Here is a 20,696-nt window from a genome sequence, read left to right as displayed (position 1 = left end):
TTCTTGTTTCTTGAGATGGTAGACCTGTAATGATAAATTCCCCTTATTATAGATACTTTTGGGATACTTTGGCTGTATCCTAAAAGCTTTGATATGTCATACTGTCATTCTCATTTTTTTCTATGTATCTTTTGATCTCTCCTCCTATTTCTTTGACCCAGTTGTTGTTTAGTTGTGCAGGGTTTAATCTCCACATATTTGTGTTTTCCCTCTTCGTTTTGCTGTTGATTTCCAGTTTCACAGCACTGTGGTCAGAGAATACGTTTGGTATAATTTCAGTCTTCTTAAATTTGTTGAGGCTAGTTTTTGTCCCAACATTGGTCTATCCTTGCGAATGTACTATGTGCACTAGAACATGTTTCTATGTGCACTAGAGAAGAAGATATAATCTGATGTTCTGGAATCAAAGGCACTGTAAATGTCAGTTATGTCCATTTGGTCACATGTATAATTTTAGGTCAATATTTCCTTATTGATTTTCTATCCATAGCTGTCAATGAGGTATTTAGGTCCCTTACTATAATTGTGTTTTTGTCAGTTTCTCCTTTTAATTCCCTTAGTTGCTTTATATATTTTGGTGATCCCTGACTGGGTGAATGTATATTGATAAGTGTTATGTCTTTGTGATGTATTGTCCCCTTTATCATTATAAAATGCCCACCTTTGTCTATTACTTTCGTGTTATCACTTTTTTATATCTAGTTTGTCAGATATAAGTACAGGTACACCTGATTTTCTCTAGATGCTACTACTTGTAGTATCATTTTCCACCCTTTCACTTTGAGTCTCTATTTGTCCTTGCAGCTGAGATGTGTCTCCTGAAGGCAGTATGTGGTTGGGTTTTGTTTTTTGATCCAATCTGCAACTCTGTGCTTTTTTATTGGTGAGTTCTGTCCATTTACATTTAGGGTGATTACTAATGTACAAGGATTTCTTATTCACATTTTATCATTTGTTTTCTGGTATTTCTGTCCCCATTGGTTCTTTTCCCTTGTGTTCCTGTTATTTTAATTTGGTGGTATTCTATGATTTTTTTTCCCTCTGTTTCCTATTTTAATGTTGTGTCTCAGTTCTAAATTGTGTATGTGTGTGTGTGTGTGTGTGTGTGTGTGTGATTACCACCTGGTTTATGCAGAAGAAAGTTTCATATATATAGTAGTCCTTTTTCTTCTAATTCATCTTATCTCCATTCCCCTTTGTAAATTTAGACCTTTACCTCCACCCCTTTAATGCTTTTGTTGTCACAAATTATCCCTATTTTGAGTTCATTTCCAAATTGCACCAGCTATTGTCTTCTCTCTTTTTTTTAATGTTTTACCTCCTGTAATCTTTATGTAATATTTTAAGTATATACTATCCTATTGTGAATAAGGGTTGCAATTTCATGCTTCTGTCTGTTAGTCATCTTACTCTAGTTTTGTATCCTTTGTCTTTTCGGTTCAGGTAGAATAACCCCCTTCAGTATTTCCTCTAATGCAGGTCTTGTGGTGGAAAATTCTGTCAACTTCTGTGTATTTGGAAAAGTCTCTATTTCTCTTCATATCTAAAAGAGAACTTGGCTGAATACATTACTCTTGGCTGGTAATTTCTCTCCTTCAATGGTTTGAATATTTTATTCCACTCCCTCCTGGCTTATAGAGTTTCTGCTGAAAAATCTGATGATAATCTAATGGGCTTTCCTTTATAGGTTACCATCTTTTCCCTGGCTGCCTTGAGAATTCTTTGTTAGTCATTACTTTTTGACAATTTTACTATAGTGTGGTTTGGAGATGGCCTTTTTGGATTGAGATAATTAGGTGTTCTATTTGATTCTTGGATTAAAGAATCCAGTCCTTTCTATAGGTGTGGGATGTTCTTGTCAACTACCTGTTTGAATAGGCTCTCTGTACCCTTCTCCCTCTCTTTTCCTTCTAGTATACTCATTATACTTATATTGCTCTTTCTGATGGAGTCAGATACTTCTTGTAGACTTCTTTCATTTTTTTAAAGTTCTCAATTCTCTCTCTTCTTCCACCTGTGTGATTTCTAGATCTCTATCTTTGATACCACTAATTCTTTCCTCCATCTGGTCAGCTCTATTTTCTAAGCTTGCTGCTCACTCTTCATCTCTTTTATTGAGTTCTTCAGCTCCAGATTTTCTATTTAGTTCTTTTTTAAAGATTCAATCTCTTTGTTAAAATACTCCTTTTGTTCATTGATTTTATTTCTGAATTCATTAAACTTCCTATTTGAGTTTTCTTGTATTTTGCTGAGTTTTTTCAGAACTGCAATCTTGAATTCTCTATATGGTAGTACAACTTTTGGTACAGGAATTTTGATACACTCAACCTTGGAGAGCAACAGATTCAAAAATCAATTTGTCTCTATAAAGGACTTAGGGGTTTGTCTTGCACACTAAATGAGCTATGTATATGAGCTAAAATGTACATAGCTTGGGGCAGTGTTCCCTTTGTATAAATCTGTTGAGGCTTTACATAGAAACTTTCTTTATATCCAGAAGCAAAAGATTAGAGGTCAGGTATGTAGCAGTTGCTTTTATATTGACGTTGCCAAGGTTACTTTCTACCATGGGAAGTTAAGGAAAAGATTATTTTATTTTACTTACCATGGCCCATAATAAGTAAATACCAAAATGAGAATGTTTAAATAGCTTTTATTGGGGGGGAGGTGATATAAAGAACAAGTATCTCCCTTGTTGATTTTCACAAAATGATGGAGATATATATATATGTGTGTGTGCGTGTGTGTGTGTGTGTGTGTATACACATACATATATATAATAAAAAGTGTGCACATTTTAAGAGATGTTATCTGTGTATTACCTTCCAAAGGTGAATTGAATTGCAGTACTAATGTGTACTATGACGTTCACTCAAAAGATGGAGTTAATCAAATGAATGCTAGCGTCATCCATTGCACTGTAATTTAAATACAGTATTTTCCTTTCTTAAAATGTTTATACATTTTTGGGCACCGTTTGTGTGTGTGTGTGTGTGTGTGTGTGTGTGTGTGTGTGAAAGAGAAACCAGCATGATTTAAGGCATAGGCCTAAAAGATTCTGTACTCTCTCCCCTCGAGCTTGATGTGTGGTGAAAGAGTCCAGAGACTAAACTTGTCACACGATGACCAAGAGTGAGATCTTGACAGTGTGGGTAACACAGTTATTTCAATCCTCAGGAACACATAGCATCTTTTCTTTATGAACTAGTTTATGTGCCTTAATTTGCAAATACAGGGTGGAAGTCACTTTCAGTAGATGGAAAGTAGTCATTTATTCCAGTTTCAGCTCAGTCACAGGCCTCACTGGAACTTGTTTTATTTTCAGAAGTGGAGAAGAACCAACAGGTATACCCTCACTACTCCTGGTTTTTTGTTTGTTTGTTTGTTTAATTAAGGTATAATTGACAGTTAAAAATTACACATATTTAAGGTATTAATGTATGTGTTGTGAAATAATGACCACAATCAAGTCCATCCACTCACAGAGTTACCTTTGTGTGTATGTCGGTGCATGGTGAGAACACTAAAGATCTGCCCGATCAGCAAACACCTGGGATGGTAACCACTCTTTTCAGAGAGAACGAAAGGGTGGTTGGGAGGTTACCTCTCCCTGGTGCACAGCTGCCCTGGCACCCAAAGCTCACAGGTGAGCTCAAGCCTGTGTAGGTCCCCAGCATAGGTCCCCTGTCCTGGGCCTGCCTCTCCCCCATGCCATTCTCTCACAGGCCTTCATTTTCTAAACCCAATGGATCGAAATCAGTGCCCACCCAGTTAATACTGACCCGCCTGCTTTCCCATCACTGGCCTCTGCTCAGCCGGGCCTCACCCCAGCTCACACCACATCAGCCTTCATCCTGTCACCTCTCCTTAAGACCCCCAGTGGCTTCTACCTGCTGAGCGTAGTTGCTTTGTCTGCATAAAACCGTGCCCACCCGCTGTGCTAACTCAGACTGCTTTTGCGCATTCTGTTACTGGTTGGATCGTCCTGTATCATTCCTGAATTATTCCAGGTATCTTACCTTCGTCTTGTCTTTGAGAAGGACACTGTGTTACACACTTCTTCAGAATTATTTTCTGCTTCTAACAGAACATTAAGCAAAGGCTCTCTGGGCATGTAGTGGGAGTGGACTTCATTTGTCTTCCATGACTTCAATGCCTTCCCCTTCCTCCACCCCCGGAGACGCTCTCCCACCAGATGTGGAGCATCATCTGTGTCCTCTGCCCCACCCCACCTGCCCTCATGGAGTTCATTTATGTGAGACTAACATTCTAGGGTCTCCAGCCCCCTAGGCAGCTTCTGAGTCAAAAGTGCCTCTTTTTCAATTCCCAGCAAAACCTCCTAGTAAATAATTTAATTTCACTCCTTCCATAGGTAATATCCATTCCTCCCCACATTCCATTTTAACTATTCTCGACTAGGGGGAGTTTTATGAGTCTTTATTATTTTCAAGCTCTTACATTTGTGAGAAGGAAAAGATTCTCATTGTGAATCAGGTGATGTTTCTGCACTAAGGTGACCCTTTGCTTCGCTGAAGTTTGTGAGGGTTCAACCCATTCCTGAATTCGAGTTGAATAAGCACTTTGGTGTTTCCATTTAGGTTCCAAAGCAATCCATTCCTACTCTAAAGTGCTGCGAAATGCTAGTGGTGTGAATTTAATAACAAAGAAACAGGCAGCATAGTGAAGAATGAGGACAGGGTTTGAATAAGATTAAGGAAGAAAATAAAACTGATGGGACTTCAAAGAACTGAGCATGTTGTTAACACAATGATTATCTCTCCTCCTTCACTCAGGGATAGTAATTGTAATAACTTTGCATGCATCTTGAAAACACATGCACATCTTTAACCTATGCATTTGCCTAAATAATAAAATATTTAAAGTGTATAAAGTATGCATACACTAACCATACATTGGACGGAAACACTTATTTGTGATACTTTTGAATAAGTTTTTGAATTATAGCCAAATTCAAGTGAACTAATCAAGCCTTATGTCATATATTAATTTCAAGCTCTAATATTCCTTCTTTTATGCAGTAGGGGACCCTTAAATATATAATAAAATGCTTATGATGTTTTATTTTGACTCTCAAATATTGTTGCATAGTAGATAAAGTCAAAACTCTGAAACGTGAGAGTTAAGACTTACCATAGGCAATATCTTTTTTGTTTTGAGTAACATACATGTAAAATAAAACTGAATGCCTTAAGATTTACCCCATTTTTATGTGAGAGAATAGGTAGTACAACAATATTTATGCATTAGTGAATTTGCAATTTCCTGTACTTTGACATTAATAACAATTATTACAATTTAGAGCACACCCCAAAAGATACTGTTTATTAATGCAAAATATGAAAAATGAAAGCGGTAAAGTTTGTCCTATTGTATTTAATTTGCTCATTCTATATCCTCGTATTTCCCCCCAAATATCAAATCAGTGTCATAATATTCATGTAGCAACATGTGCTTTAAGCCTACTTGCTCTTACAAAGGCACATACTTTTTGCTTTCCCCTTATAACACACAAAATTATTTCTATAATTTAAGAAGTTTAATTATCAAAACTTTTTATGAGGAATAAAACGTAAAGATAGCTGACATCTCCCTTCACAGAACCAAGGGTCCAACAATGTGGGTTGTTCCTATCATATCCTATGTTCAAAGGTATAATGAGCATTATTAATGTTCTATGGTATAATTCACAATTAAAATTGTAAGATATTTAAAGTGTACATCATGGTGAATACACACACACTCACACTGTGAGAGGATTTCCCTCGTTGAGTTAATTAACATTTATCACCTCACATATTTACCTTTTTTTGGTGAGAACATTTGAATTCTACTCTCTTAGCAAATTTCAACTATACAACACTGTAGTTATCAGCTGCAGTCTCCATACTATACATTAGATACTTAAACGTTATTCATCTCATAGCTGAAAGTGTGTATCCTTTTACCTGCCTCTCCCTATTTCACCCACCTCTCCAATCCCTGGTAACCTTTTTTCTATTCTTTGTTTCCAGCAGTTTATTTATTTATTTTTTTTAATTTCACATACAAGTGGTAGCATGCCGTATCTGTCCTTCTCTGTCTGGCTTATCTCACTTAGCATGATGCTTCCAACATCCATCCACATTGTGGCTGGTGGCAGGATTTCCTTCTCTGACATAGCGGAGTAATAGTCCACTGTATATACCAACGGTGCCAAAAAAATGTACACATTTTAAGAGATGTTATCTATGTATTATTTTTTGAAGCTGAATTGAATTACAGTAGCAATGTGTCGTATGACATTCGCTGAAAAGATAATGTTAATAAATGAATGCTAGCTTCATTTACTGTATTACAATTTTAATAGATTTTTCTTTTTAAAATGTGTATACGTTTATTTGTCACCCTCTGTATATACTATTCTTTCTCTATCCACTCATTTGTTGATAGACACAGGTTGTTTCTATACTGTGGCTATTGTGAATAATGCTGCAATGAACATGGGAGTGCAGCTATCCCTTCAAGATAATGGTTCTGTTTCCTTGGATAGAGTACCTATGTACATACTCAGAAGCAGGTTTGCTGGATCATGCAGTAGATCTAGTTTTCATTTTTTGAGGAACCTCTATACTATTTTCCATGGTGGCTGTAACAGTTACATTCCTACCAACAGTGCACAAGGTTTTCCATTTCTTCACATATTCACCACCATTTATTTCTTGTCTTTTTGATAATAGACATCCTAACAGATGTGAGGTGACATCATATTGTGGTTTTGATTTGCATTTCCCTGATGATTAGTGATGTTAGCATTTTGTCATGTACCTGTTGGTCCTCTATATGTCTTCTTTGCTCATTTTTATGTACTTATTTTTTGCTATTGAGTTGCGTGAGTTCCCCATATATTTTGGATTATTAATCCCTGAGCAAATATGTACTTTGCAAATATTTCCCCCCATTTGGTAGGTTTCCTTTTCATGTTGTTGATGGTTTCCTGTGCTTTTTAGTTTAATGTGGTCCCACTTGTTTATATTTCCTTTTGTTGTCTCTGCATTTGGTGTCAAATCTTCAAAATATTTTGCCAAGACTGATGTCAAGGAGTTTAGCCCTTATGTTGTCTGTCAGGAGTTTTATAACTTCAGGTCTTACGTTTAAAGTCTTTAATCCATTTTGAGTTAATTTTTGTGTACGGTGTAAGGTAGTGGTTCAGTTTCATTCTCTTGCATGTGGCTGCCCACTTTTCCCCAACAGCATTTACTGAAGATATTGTCCTTTCCCCACTGTATATTCTTGGACCCTCTGTCATAAATTAATTGACCACACATATTCCGGTTTATTTCTGGGCTCTTGATTCTGTTCTCTTGATCTATGGGTCTTTCTTTATGCCGATGCCATACTATTTCGATTACTATAGCTTTATACATAATTTGACATCAAGAAGTGTGATACCTCCAGCTTTGTTCTTCTTTCTCGAGATTATTTTGGCTATTTGTTGTATTTTGCACTTCCATATAAATTTTACGATTGTTTTTTTATTTCTGTAAATACGCCATTAGAATTTTGGTAAGGATTGCATTCAATCTGTAGATTGCTTTGGGAAGTATGGACATTGTAACAATATTATTCATTCTAGTCAATGAATACAGACTACCTTTCCATTTATTTGTATCTTCAGTTTCTTTCATGAATGTCCTCTAGTTTACAGTGAACAGGTCTTTCACCAACTTGGTTAAATTTCACAGGCTTCCAGGGGTCTGTGTCCAGGCACTCTGGCTTTTCACATCAATGCCAAGTTTGTTGTCTAGAGGCTGGGACGTGCTGCTGGCTCCACTCCAGGTCCTGAAGAGGCCCCGGGTCTGTTTCGGTAGACCACAGCAAACTGGAAGGATGATGTCAGGAGTCCCCCATCACGATGTCTTAAAGGTATTTTCCTAACCCTTTGCCTTGTAAGCGTTTCAAGATTTCTTTAGAACTCAGAGCACTAGACAAATATTGTCTGTATCTTGCCTGGATCCTGATATCTTGAGACCTTGGGCTGGGTGACTTAACTTCTCTGGACTTTATGCTACTCACTTTTTCTCATATGAGGGACTGTGATGAGGTAACATCTCCAACCTGTCAATCTATGAATCCTACATTTACACCGCGTGTGAAAGATATGAGTGGGGCCAAAATTAGGTAAAGAGGACTTAGTATGTCTCTTCTGTGATACTAATTTGAAATGACAGGCTGATCCCTTTGGGTTCGACCTCCAGTGTTCTTCAAATACACATGAGTCAAATCCACTGCTCTCCTATTAGATTCTGGCAATGTTGGGCAATGCTGGGTAAAGAACAGACAGGAGAAAGTTACACAAGGCACACACTTGATTACTTTGCCTGCACAAGATAACATCTCCCAATAACGCTGACCTCTACGGAATCTCTGTCCAATTCTATAGCTTGCTTGGAATTGAATGATTTTTAAGGAAAACAAAGTTCTTGAACTATTGCTGTGATGAGACCTCTTTGAGCTGTCTTGGACATGGTGACCATGTTACAGATGTCATGAATGTCTGTGGCTGGCCTTACCAAGACTTAAGATAGAACTAGCAAAGTGACTGGCCTCTGTTTAAATGTTTGCTATGGTAGAAAAGGGGACTTCTGTGTAGTAATGTGAAGGTCAAGTAACAGTGGAAATGCTTAACTGACTAGAAAAAGCCAGGGAAACACATGGTTATATGACATAATTCTATTATGTCAGCATTTCAAACACTGTGTGGAGCACACATAAATAATGCACTTAATTCCAGAACTACCTTCATTAAGAATTTAATTTGTATTCACTTGATATTCTAATTTTAAGCTTCATTTATGGAAAGAAAAACTTCAATAGTAGAGTTTACTACTGTGCAATTAAAAGCACGGTGTGAATAACCTGAAGTGCTGTACTTCTCCAAGAGTCCTAGTGATGGTTACTGGCTTCTCGGTCAATACAGTGGCCTTCTCAAACTGCATGACACCAACATATTAGTCAAAGTGCATTTATTATAGCTTTTTACCAACCTCTGCGACTCCGATTTAAAGTCATGCATTCTAATGTGTTTTGACAAGTAAATTGCTTGCCTTTTTTCCATGATAACCAACCCCATAAATAATGCATACATGGTAATAGCAAAGCAATAATGTAAAAGTCAAGCATGAAGCTCATGCAGCATGTTAATGATAAAGGTGCTTGAGCCTTTGAAGACGCAAGCCGATGCACCTAAGCCATATATTTTCCCCTAATAAGTCTAAGGTCTCATTTCCCCCACACTTCCCCAATTTTAGATCTGAATACTTTTTCTTAGCAAATGCTAAGATTCATGATGTCATTCTAACTTTGATAAAATACTTGATTTTGCTCAAAGTTATTTTGTGACTACAAGAGAATGGGACAGCATCCGAAATATAATAATCAAGGTAATCAGGAGATAATTCTGTCCTAAACTGAGTTATTTTCCCAGCTAATCTACTACAGTGGCCAAGCCTCCTAAATACCAAACCATAACATGAAGCATAACAAAAATTGTCAAAATCATCCTTCTTGATCTCCTGCTGAGTAGTTTACGGTGCATGTTCATTCTTCCATAGAGTCTCCACCTCTGCCTTCAGTTCTACATTCTAGGTCTCATTTGAATCAAGAGAACAATGCACATAACCACTCACATCACTATAATTATCACCGTCTCCATCATCACCGTTAGAAAATCAGATCTATATTAATAAAGAAAGAGGATTAAAGAAGGGATAAATGAAGGTAAAATATTTTATTTTTATACTTATTTGGTCAATTATACAAAATTGTATTCAAAATAATAACAATAATAATGTATTTGATGATGATAACTTATGCACAACAAATGAATGACAGCAATGGTAGAAGAAATGAGAGAGAGAAATTAGCAGTACTTTGTTATAAAGTACTTGGCAGTACTCATGAAGCAATATAGTGTTATTCGAAAGTCAACTCGGATTAGTTGTAAATGTACGTGCAAACTCTAATGCAACAATTAATAAATTCAAAATAGAAATTTAGTTGACTGCTATGAATTGAGAGAAAATGGAATCATAAAATGCTCAATTAAAATCATAGAAGGCAGAAAATCGGTGGAGGATAAAAGAAAAAAAAACCCACAAGAAACAAAGGCAACAAAAATCCCTAACAAATAATGTGGATGTAACTCCAACCATATAAATAATGACTTTAAATATCAATAGTCTAAGTACACCAATTAAAATTCAGAGACTGTCAGAGTGGACCAAAAACATGACCCAACTATATATTTACAAGAAGCTTACCTTAAATGGAAAGACACATATAGATTAAAATTATATGGATGAAGAAAAATATATCACACCAACACTAATCTTAAAAAAGCAGGTATAGGTGTATTAATTTCTAACATGGCACACTTTAAAGCAAGAAAAATTATCAGAGATAAAGACAAGCATTAAATATGATAAACAGGTCAATTTTCCAAGAAAGCATAAGAATCCTACAGATGTTCCAGGGCTGCCAAAAAAATGTATACAAGTGGACACTTTGGTCAGTGTTGCTCAAGCAGTAGTTCTCTGTAATCAGAAGTGTCTGGATGCTGATGGGAACCATTTGAGCAACTCTTATACTTGCAGAAGTCAAACGTGACTTGTACGAGGTCTGACAATGAAGTTTGCGAACCCATCCTAGAAAAAGTGCTACACACCTCATTGCTGAATATCACTACGGCCACTTCCGAAGTACTCCCTTTGGGAAACTATGCACTGACACCAACACCTAGTCCACCCTTCAAAGCAGTTTTGGAACTCTTTCTGGAATGGCCATCAGAGCTGTTGTCGTATTACCCTTGATGTCCTGAATGTCATCCAAATGTCTTCCTTTCACTATTTCCTTTATCTTTGGGGAAAGAAAGAAGTCATTGGGGGCCAGATCAGGTGAGCAGGGAGGGTGTTCCAATACAGTTATTTGGCTAAAAACTCCCTCACAGATAGTGCTGTGTGAGCTGGTGCATTGTTGTGATGCAACAGCTCCTTCGAGACCATTTTTGCACACACCTTTCTCATGCCAAGATTTTCAGTTAAGATTTTCCTGTTTCTCTATCAATGTTTACTTGGTCTGCTATGCTTCTCACAGTCAGCTGACGATTTTAATGCACAATTCGACGACGTTTTGAAATGTTTTCATCAGTTCTGCTTGTTACTGGCCTCCCTGACCTCTCTTCATCAGTGACACATTCTCTCCCCTCAGAAAAACGTTTAATCCATTTGTGCACTGCCGTTTTCTTCATGGCATTTTCCCCATAAACTGGGACTAATGTGTCTCTGATTTCACTTCCACTCTTGCCAAGTTTAACAAGATAATTAATGCTCATTCATTGCTCTAATTCAAGCTCAGACATTCTTGCAACGACACACAAAAACATGCAGCAACAATAATCAACGCCACTCAGCAAGACACCAGCACACGTCAACACGAACACAGCTGTGAGACACTGATATACCAAGGTTACGAAACCTTACCAAGCTGTTTGTACAGTGCTGCCAATGTAAGCACGTGGTGGCAAGTTTGTGTATTGGTCAGACCTCATATTTATCTTTTGTTACCTGTATATATTGAGTATTACAATTTTAATAGGTTTTTTTTTCCTTTTTTAAAATGTGTATAATTTTATTTATTTATTTATTTTGGCAACCTCTGTATGTGCCTAACAACAAAGCATCAAACTACATGAGTCAGGAACTTATACAACAGCAATAAGAAATACATGCATCCACTCTTATGGTGGGTGATTTCAATACACCTCTATCAGTAACAGACAAATCGATTTAGAGGTCAGAAGATCAGTAAGGACATAGTTGAAGTAAATTGCACGATGGATCAACTGGATATAATGGCTATCTATAGGCTATTTCGTCCAATAATAGAAGAACACACATTTCTCTCAAGCTCACATTTAACATTTACTAAAACAAATTACATTCTGGTCCATAAGACATATCTTAACAAATGTAAAATCATGCAATATATGCTTTCAGACCCAGTATATTAAACAGGAAATCAACTATACAAAGTACCTGGAAAATCCCAAAATATTTGGATATTAAACAACACACTTCTAAGTAACACATGGATCTAAGAGGAAATCTCAAAAGAAACTTGAACTAAATGAAATATTTTGAACTAAATAAAAACTAAAATATAACTTATCAAAATATGAGGGATGCAGCAAACGCAGTACTTAGATGGAAATTAATACGCATATTAGAAAAGAGAAAAATCTAAATTCAGTAATATAAATTTCCATCTTTGGAAATTAGAAACTGAAGTGTACCTAAGGTATTATGCAAAGTGAAATAAGTCAATCAAATAAAGATAAATATTGTATGATTTCAATTATATATAGGATCAAAAAAAATAAAACCAATGAATAAACAAAACAGAAACAGACCCATAGATATAGAAACCAATCTGATGGTTGTCAAAGGCAAGAAACGTTGGGGATAGAAATAAAAAATTAAAAAATAAAAACAAAGTTAGAAAAACAATAAAGCCTAAGCTGAGTCATTAAAAGGACTTACAAATTTTAAAATTTGTGGCAAGATTATCAGAAAAGGAGAGCTGCCTTATATAAATCATAACATTGTAGATAAGAAAATATAATGTAAAAAACCCAGGAAATGGAAAAAGGTTTAGCAGGAAATATGTAGGTGAAATAATAGCTTAAATCAGTAAGAAAAAATTCAATGAAGGTCTTATAGGTTCAAGAAGTAATATGAGGTTTCAAATAATATTTTGAGTTGCTTCTAATGTTCTATTTTGAAATCACGCATATAAAAATATTTTTATTTATTTATTTTTAATTTATTGGGGTGACAATTGTTAGTAAAATTACATAGATTTCAGGTGTACAATTCTGTATCACATCATCTATAAATTACATTGTGTGTTCACCACCCAGAGTCAGTTCTCCTTCCATCACCATATATTTGATCCCCCTTACCCTCATTTCCCACCCCGCCAACCCCCTTACCCTCTGGTAACCACTAAATTACGTTCCCCAGATTAATTTTCAAAACCCAGTGGCCATCTTGTGGTTACTGATTGTTTTCTAATCCCCTCACCTTCCCCCTTACCCCCACCCCCCCGCCCATCTAGCAACCCTCAGTTTTTCCTCTTTGTCTCCAAAACTGTTTCTGATTAGTTCATTCACTCATTCTTTTCTTTAGATTCAGCATATAAGTGAGATCATATGGTACTTATCTTTCTCTGTCTGACTTATTTCACTTAACATAATGTTCTCTAGGTCCATCCATGTTGTTGTAAATGGTAAGATTTCTTTCTTCTTTATGGCTGCGTAATACTCCATTGTATAAATGTACCACATTTTCTTAATCCAGTCATCTACCGATGGGCATTTCGGTTGTTTCCATGTCTTGCTTATTGTGTATAGTGCTGCAATAAACATAGGAGTGCATAAAGATTTTTGAATTGGAGTTTTGGATTTCTCCGGATAGATACCTAGGAGTGGAATTACTATATCGTAGTGTAGTTCCATTTTCAGATTTTTGAGATACCTCCATACTGTTTTCCATAGTGGCTGCACCAATCTGAAAAATATTTTTTAAACAAATTAAGTTTTGACAATTAAGTTCACGAAATTGTTGCAACGATGTTGCTAACCTTTTTTGATATCAGAGGGATTATTCATTGTGAATTTGTACCAACTGGACAAATAGTTAACCAAGTTTACTATTTGGACGTGCTGAAAAGGCTGTGTGAAAAAGTGAGACGACCTTAACTTTTTGCCAACACTTTATGGCTCTTGCATCATGACAATGCATCAGCTCACACAGCACTGTCTGTAAGGGAATTTTTAGCCAGTAAACAAATAACTGTATTGGAATATTCTCCCTACTCACTTGATCTGATCCCCAATGACTTTTTTCTTTACCCGAAGATAAAGGAAATATTGAAAGGAAGACATTTTGATGACATTCAGGACATCAAGCATAATATGATGACAGCTCTGATGGCCACTCCAGAAAAAGAGTTCTAAAATCGCTCTGAAGGGTGGACTAGGCGCTGGCATCGATGCAAGGGGAGTACTTCAGAGGTGACTGTAGTGATATTTAGCAACGAGGTATGTAGAACTTTTTCTAGGGTGCGTTCGCGAACTTAATTGACTGACCTCATATTATTTTAACTATAAATAAGAAAGAGAAAATTAAATCCAAAATAAACAGAAAAGAAAATCAAAGCACAGATCAATGAAACTGAAAACAAAGAATCAATTGAGAAAAGCAATGAAACCAAAAGCTAGCTTGAGAAGATCAATTAAATTGTTAAAACTCTAGCCAGATAACTAAGATAAAAAGAGAAAAGACATAAATAGCTAGTATCTAAAGAGATAACAACACTACTGACCTCGTGGTCATTAAAAGAATCATAAAGAAATATTACAAACAACTCTCTGCCTACTAAATTGATAACCTCAATGGAATAAATGAATTCCTTGAAATACCTTAACTTCTCAAGCTCAAACAAGAGGCAATACAATCTGAATATGTCTATATGTATAAAAAAATTGAATCCATAATTAATATTATTCCATGTCCAGATGATTTCACGTGAATTTTTCCAAATATTTAAAGAAAAAAGTATACAAATTGTCCAAAGTATGTTCCAGAAGACAGAAACAGAGGGAATAAAACCAGAATTACCTAATATCAAAACCAGACAGACATTTAAAAATGGAAAGCTATAGGCTAATATCTCTCATGAACATAGATGCAAACAACCTTAACAAATATTAGCAAATCAAATCCACCATGACCAAGTGAGATTTAACCAGGTATGTGAGACTCACTGAACATTTGAAAGTTAATTAATGCAATCCATCACATCAACAGACTGAAAAAGAGAAAAATCACATGATCATATAAATAGATGCACAAAAAGCATTTCACAAAATTTAACATCCATTTATGATAAAAACTCTCAGTAAGCTACAGATAGAAAGGAACTTCCTTAACTTGGTAGAAACATTTACAAAACTCCTACAGCCAATATAATACTTAAAAAGAAAATTGCATTAAATGTATTGAGGTAACACTGGCTAATAATATTATATAAATTTCAGGTGTAAAGCATGATAATACAACATTTTGTATACTCTGTTGTATGCTCACCACCCGAAATTGTTTCCTTCCAGCACCATGTACACTCTTCGCCCTCAACCCACCCACCTTTCCCTCTGGTAACCACCATTTTGTTTTCTACATACATATTTGTTTGTATGCTTGGTTTTTGTGTTCACTTATTGCTTTTTAATGGTGGAAACTAGATGTATTACCAGGAACAAGGTAAGTATGTCCCTCTATTACAACTAATTTTCAACCTTGCAATGGAACTTGTAGCTAATTCAATAAGAAAAGTATAAGGAAATAAAAGACACACAGAGTGAGAAGAAATAAAACTTTGCTAGCAGATGACATGGTTATCTATATGGAAAACTCCAAAGAATCAATTCCAAAATCCTGGAACTAATAAGCAATTATTATGTTTTAGGATACAAGGTTAATGTACAAAAGTCAATTGCTTTCCTATACACCAGTAATGAACATTTGGAATTTAAAATTAAACACAATATCATTTATATTAGAACCAAAATAATAAAATAATTAGTTATAAATCTAATAAAATGTGTACAAAATCTACATGAGGGAAATTTTAGAACTCTGATGACAAAAAATAAAAGAACTAAGTAGATATTTATCATTCATGGATATAAAATAGAGTTCCTCCCAACTTGATCTATAGATTCAGTGCAATCTCAATGAAAATCCCAGGAAGTTACTTTGTGGTTATTAAAAATTTGATTCTAAATTTACATGTAGAGGCAAAGACTCAGAATAGCCAACACAATTTTGAAGAAGAACTAAGTTGGAGAACTGACACTACCCAACTTTAAAACTTACTATAAAGCTACACTAAATAAGAGAGTGTGGTACTGGCAAAAGAACAGACAAATAGATCAATGGATCAGAATATAAGTTTTTAAAAAAATAGACTCACACAAATATAATCAACTGATCTTTGACAGAAGAACAAAGACAGTTCAAAGGAGCAAAGAAGTTCTTTTCAACAAATGATGCAGGAACAGTTGAACATCGCACGCAAAAAAAATGAATCTAGATACAGATTTTTCATCCCTTTCACTCCTTACAAAAAATAACTCAAAATGAGTCACAGATCTACATGTAAAATGCAAAACTATAAAAGTTCTAGAAAATAACTAAGGAGAAAATCTATATGACCTTATGGGTTTTGTGATAACATTTTAAATATAGCACCAAAAGCATGATCCATAAAATAAATATTTGAACAAACTGTTATTATCCCACTGCATGTTCTTGCCTCCTTTGTCATAAATTAAATAACCATATAGACATGGGTTTATTTCTGGTTTCTCTATTCTGCCACTGATCTGTGTGTCCACTTTTATGCCAATATCATGCTGTTTTGATTACAATAGCCTTGTAGTATAGTTTTATATCAGATAGTGTGATAACTCCAATTTTGTTCTTCTCAAGACACTGTGAATATTCGGGTTCTTTTATGATTCCATATTAATTTTAAGATTATTTGTTCTAGTCTGTAAAAAATGTCTCTGGTATTTCGATATGGATTCCATTGAATCTATAGGTTGCTTTGGGTGGTATGGGCATTTTACTGATGCTAATTCTTCCTATCCATGAGGATGGTATATGCTTCCATTTATTTGCATCTTCTTCAATTTTTCTTCAGTGTATTAGAATTTTCTGACTGCAGGTCTTTTACTCCTTGGTTAAATCTATTCCTAAGTTTTTGTTTTGTTTTGTTTTGTTTTTATGCAATTGTGAATGGCATTGTTTTCTTAATTTCTCTTTCCAACAGTTCATTATATAAAAATGCAACTGATTTCTGAATATTAATTTTGTATCCTGCTACTTTATTGAATTCATTTATCAGTTTTAATAGTTTTTGGTGGAATCTTTCAGGTGCTCTATATATACCAGGAATGCCAAAAACTGTATGCACATTTTAAGAGCTGTCATCTATGCTCAAGCAGTAGTTTGCCGTAATCAGAAGTGTCTGGATGCTGATGGTAACCTCTCTGAGCACCTCTTGTAATTGCAGAAGTCAAACATGCCTTGTATGCATCCTTTGTTATTGGTATATATTATTACAATTAAAACAGTTTTTTTCCTTTCTTAAAATGTGTATACATTTTTTTGACACCCTCTGTAGTATCATATCATTTGCAAATAATGACAGTTTTACTTCCTTTCCAATTTGGGTGCCTTTTATTTATTTTTCTTGTCTGACTGTTGTGGCTAGGACTTCCAGTGCTATGTTGTATAAAAGTGGAGAAAGTGGGCATCCTTGCCTTGTTCCTGATCTTAAGGAGCATGCATTTAGCTGGGCTTCCTTAAAATTAAAATATTTTGCTTTTAGAAAGACACCATCAAGAGAATGGGAGGATAAGCCATAGACTGTGAGAAATTGTTTGCAAAAGACACATCTGATATTCCCTATGGGTACTGGTCTGATCGGGGGGATCACTTTGTAAATTATGTGGATATCTGACCACTGTGCTGTGCACCTGAAACTAATATAAAATAATGTTGGATGTCAACTATAATTGAAAAATAATAAAAAATAAAATATATTGTTAAAAAAGGACACTTCTGATAAGACTGTTACCCAAAACGTACAAAGTGCTCTTATAATTCAACAATAAGAACTCACACCTCCTGAAAAAATATGGGCCCCAGACCTTAATAGACATCTAGCCAAAGAAAATACACAGAAGGCAAATAGGCATATGAAAAGATGTCCCACATCACATGTCATCAGAGAAATGCCCATTAAAACTATGAGATACCACTACACGTGTAATAAAAAAGGCCAAAATCTGGAACACTGACAACAACAAATGCTGGTGAGGCCTCGGAGCAGCAGGAGCTCTCATCCATTGCTGGTGGGTGTGAAATGTGGCACAGCCACTTGAAATACAGTTTGGCGGTTTCTTACAAAACAAAACACACTCTCACCATATGATCCAGTAATGTGCTCCTTGATGCTGACCCAAAGGAGCTAAAAACTTATGTTCACAAAAACCTGCACATGGATATTTATAGCAGCTTTATTCACAATCACCAAAATTTGGAAGCAACCAAGATGTCTTTCAGCAGGTGACAGATAAATAAACTGTGTCCATCCAGACCAAGTTTATTTATTCAGGGATAAAAAAAATGAACTATCAAGTCATGAAAAGACATGAGGAACCTTACATGCATAACTAAGTGACAGAAGCCAATCAGAAAAGGCTGCATGCTGTGTGATTCCAGCTGTATGACATTCTGGAAAAATCACAGCTATAGGGACAGGAAAAGATCAGAAGTTGTTGCAAGGTTAGTGGGAAAGGAGGGATGAACAGGGGGAGCACAGAGGCTTTTCAGGGCAGTGAAACTGCTCTGTGTGGCATAGAATGGTGGGTATGTGTCATTACACATTTGTCCACACCCACAGAAGATACGATACCAAGAGTTGCCCTAAAGTCACTGTGGCTGTGGACTCTGGGTGATGACGTGTCAGTGTAGGTTCATCAATTGTGACAAAATGCCACTCTGATGTGTGGTATTGACAGTGCAGTGGCTGTGCGTGTGTTGGGGGAAGGGGTACGTGGGAACCACCTGTACTTTGGGCTCAAACTTTCTGTGAACCTAGAACTTCTCTGAAAAATAAATTCTGCTAATTTAAAAGACAGAAATCTCAAGTAGAAAGTTTCAACAGATCTAGCTATTCTATGCAATGAACAAAACACACTTTTATTTAATAAAAATTAGAGTATATCGATCTGTTAGGGAAGCAATGTATTTTAATAACAGCTGTGTTTTTCAGAAAGTAAAATGCCTTTTTGGCAAGCATCTGATTTTGATTTTTTCTTATTTTTCTAACATTGGTTATGTCTTCCAAGATCCAGCTTATGAGAGCATGGTTTCTGTCATTCGCACAGCATGCTATACAATATTATGTAATGATGCTGAGCCTAAATCTATCTACAATCTGTTGTCTTAACAACAACAAAAATGCATTAAGCAAATTGACTAAAATGGAATTACTGCTGCAGACGCTCATATCCTCAGCTTTTGTTTCGTATTTTTAATATCAGGCTGCCAGTGTTCTTCCCTGATCAGGTTTATCAACAAGGAATTACAAGTGTGTATTTTAAATGTTTGTATCTTTCACCAAAGCAGTACATTACAGCTGAAATTTCTCTATATGGTCCTAGGAAACACTCACTAAATAACCCACTCTTTACCTCATCCCTTCCAACTGATGCTGTGTTTGATTCTTGCAAAAGCAGCCATGTGCAAATTTACGTCAACTATATCAATAGTCTGCTTTATCCAGCTTAAACACGTATCCCATTGACGTTTTCTTCAGGTGGATACACTGACATATGAGCATGTATTTTTCCTTGATAAATGGCCTGACTTCACATAAAGTTAATGTGGGTTTTCTAACAACCACCAACCCTGTAAGATACACAGGTTGCTCACATCCCGACTTTGGAGTGTACTTCATAGACTCTAGACACTGCAGTGAATAGTGAAAATAGAATATTCGTACTTTTTTATTTATACCTATTTTTGAATAAATACCAACAGAGGTGAGATATCAAGTTTTGTGAAATTAACACTGTGTGAGATTTATTATATCAGATAATATTGAGCATAATGAAATTTTATACACATCACTAAATGCTTTCATCTTGAATTAATTCTTATGTATTATTTTGATTGGTCTTTCTTTTCTTAATTAAATTTATTGAGGTGACAATGGTTGGTTTCAAGTGTATAATTCTATAATACATCATCAACATATCACATTGTAGTCTTTCAAAATTTTGTCATATGAAAGTCATACATAGGTATAAGGAAAAAAGGAAGTCAAGATATCATAGGAGAAAATAATATAGATTTATTATTCCTCTGCTCAGATAACAGTCTGGTGTGTATTAGTCCATATTTATTTAAATGGATAAAATTTATGTCGTAGAAAATAAGCTATATTCTCTCACCTTAAGATATGTATCTACCAAAATTTAGTCAATTTGCTGCTCTTGGACAAGCAGACCACTTCCCGTTTTGCTCTACAGTAAGTAATTACAAGATGTTCGGCCATGAATGTCCCTGTACCTCTGCTTAGTTCCTTAGGAGGAAGGTTTCATCCACTCTAGGAAGTTAGCTGAGCACGTGCAGTTTTAAGACATCAGTATATATTGTCAATGTGTAGTGATTCTGCACCGTGGCAGATTGTTTCCTAGGACCCTTTCCATTTTGATTCTGGTTCAGGATAAGCAAAACACAACTCTGCATGAGATCTGGAAAGTAGAAGTGAAGACATTGCGCCCTGGGGGTCATTGTGAGGCTCCGCAAGAGGGACAGAGAGCTCGGTTTGTCCGTGACCTGCCCCACTCTGTGTCCACCGCCCTTTTGGACTGCCAGACCAGCTGACGAGCAGTGCAGGCTCAATGGCCTTCCTCACCGGCTCCCCTCCCAGTCCTCGCCTGGCTCCCCAGACTGCCCTGTATGCTCTGAGTTGTCCGCCCAGGCCTGCGTTTGGGAAGG

This window comes from Rhinolophus ferrumequinum, unplaced genomic scaffold, assembly GCF_004115265.2.
Source record: "Rhinolophus ferrumequinum isolate MPI-CBG mRhiFer1 unplaced genomic scaffold, mRhiFer1_v1.p scaffold_109_arrow_ctg1, whole genome shotgun sequence".
Taxonomy (NCBI): Eukaryota; Metazoa; Chordata; class Mammalia; order Chiroptera; family Rhinolophidae; genus Rhinolophus; species Rhinolophus ferrumequinum.
This window is presented reverse-complemented; position numbering follows the sequence as displayed.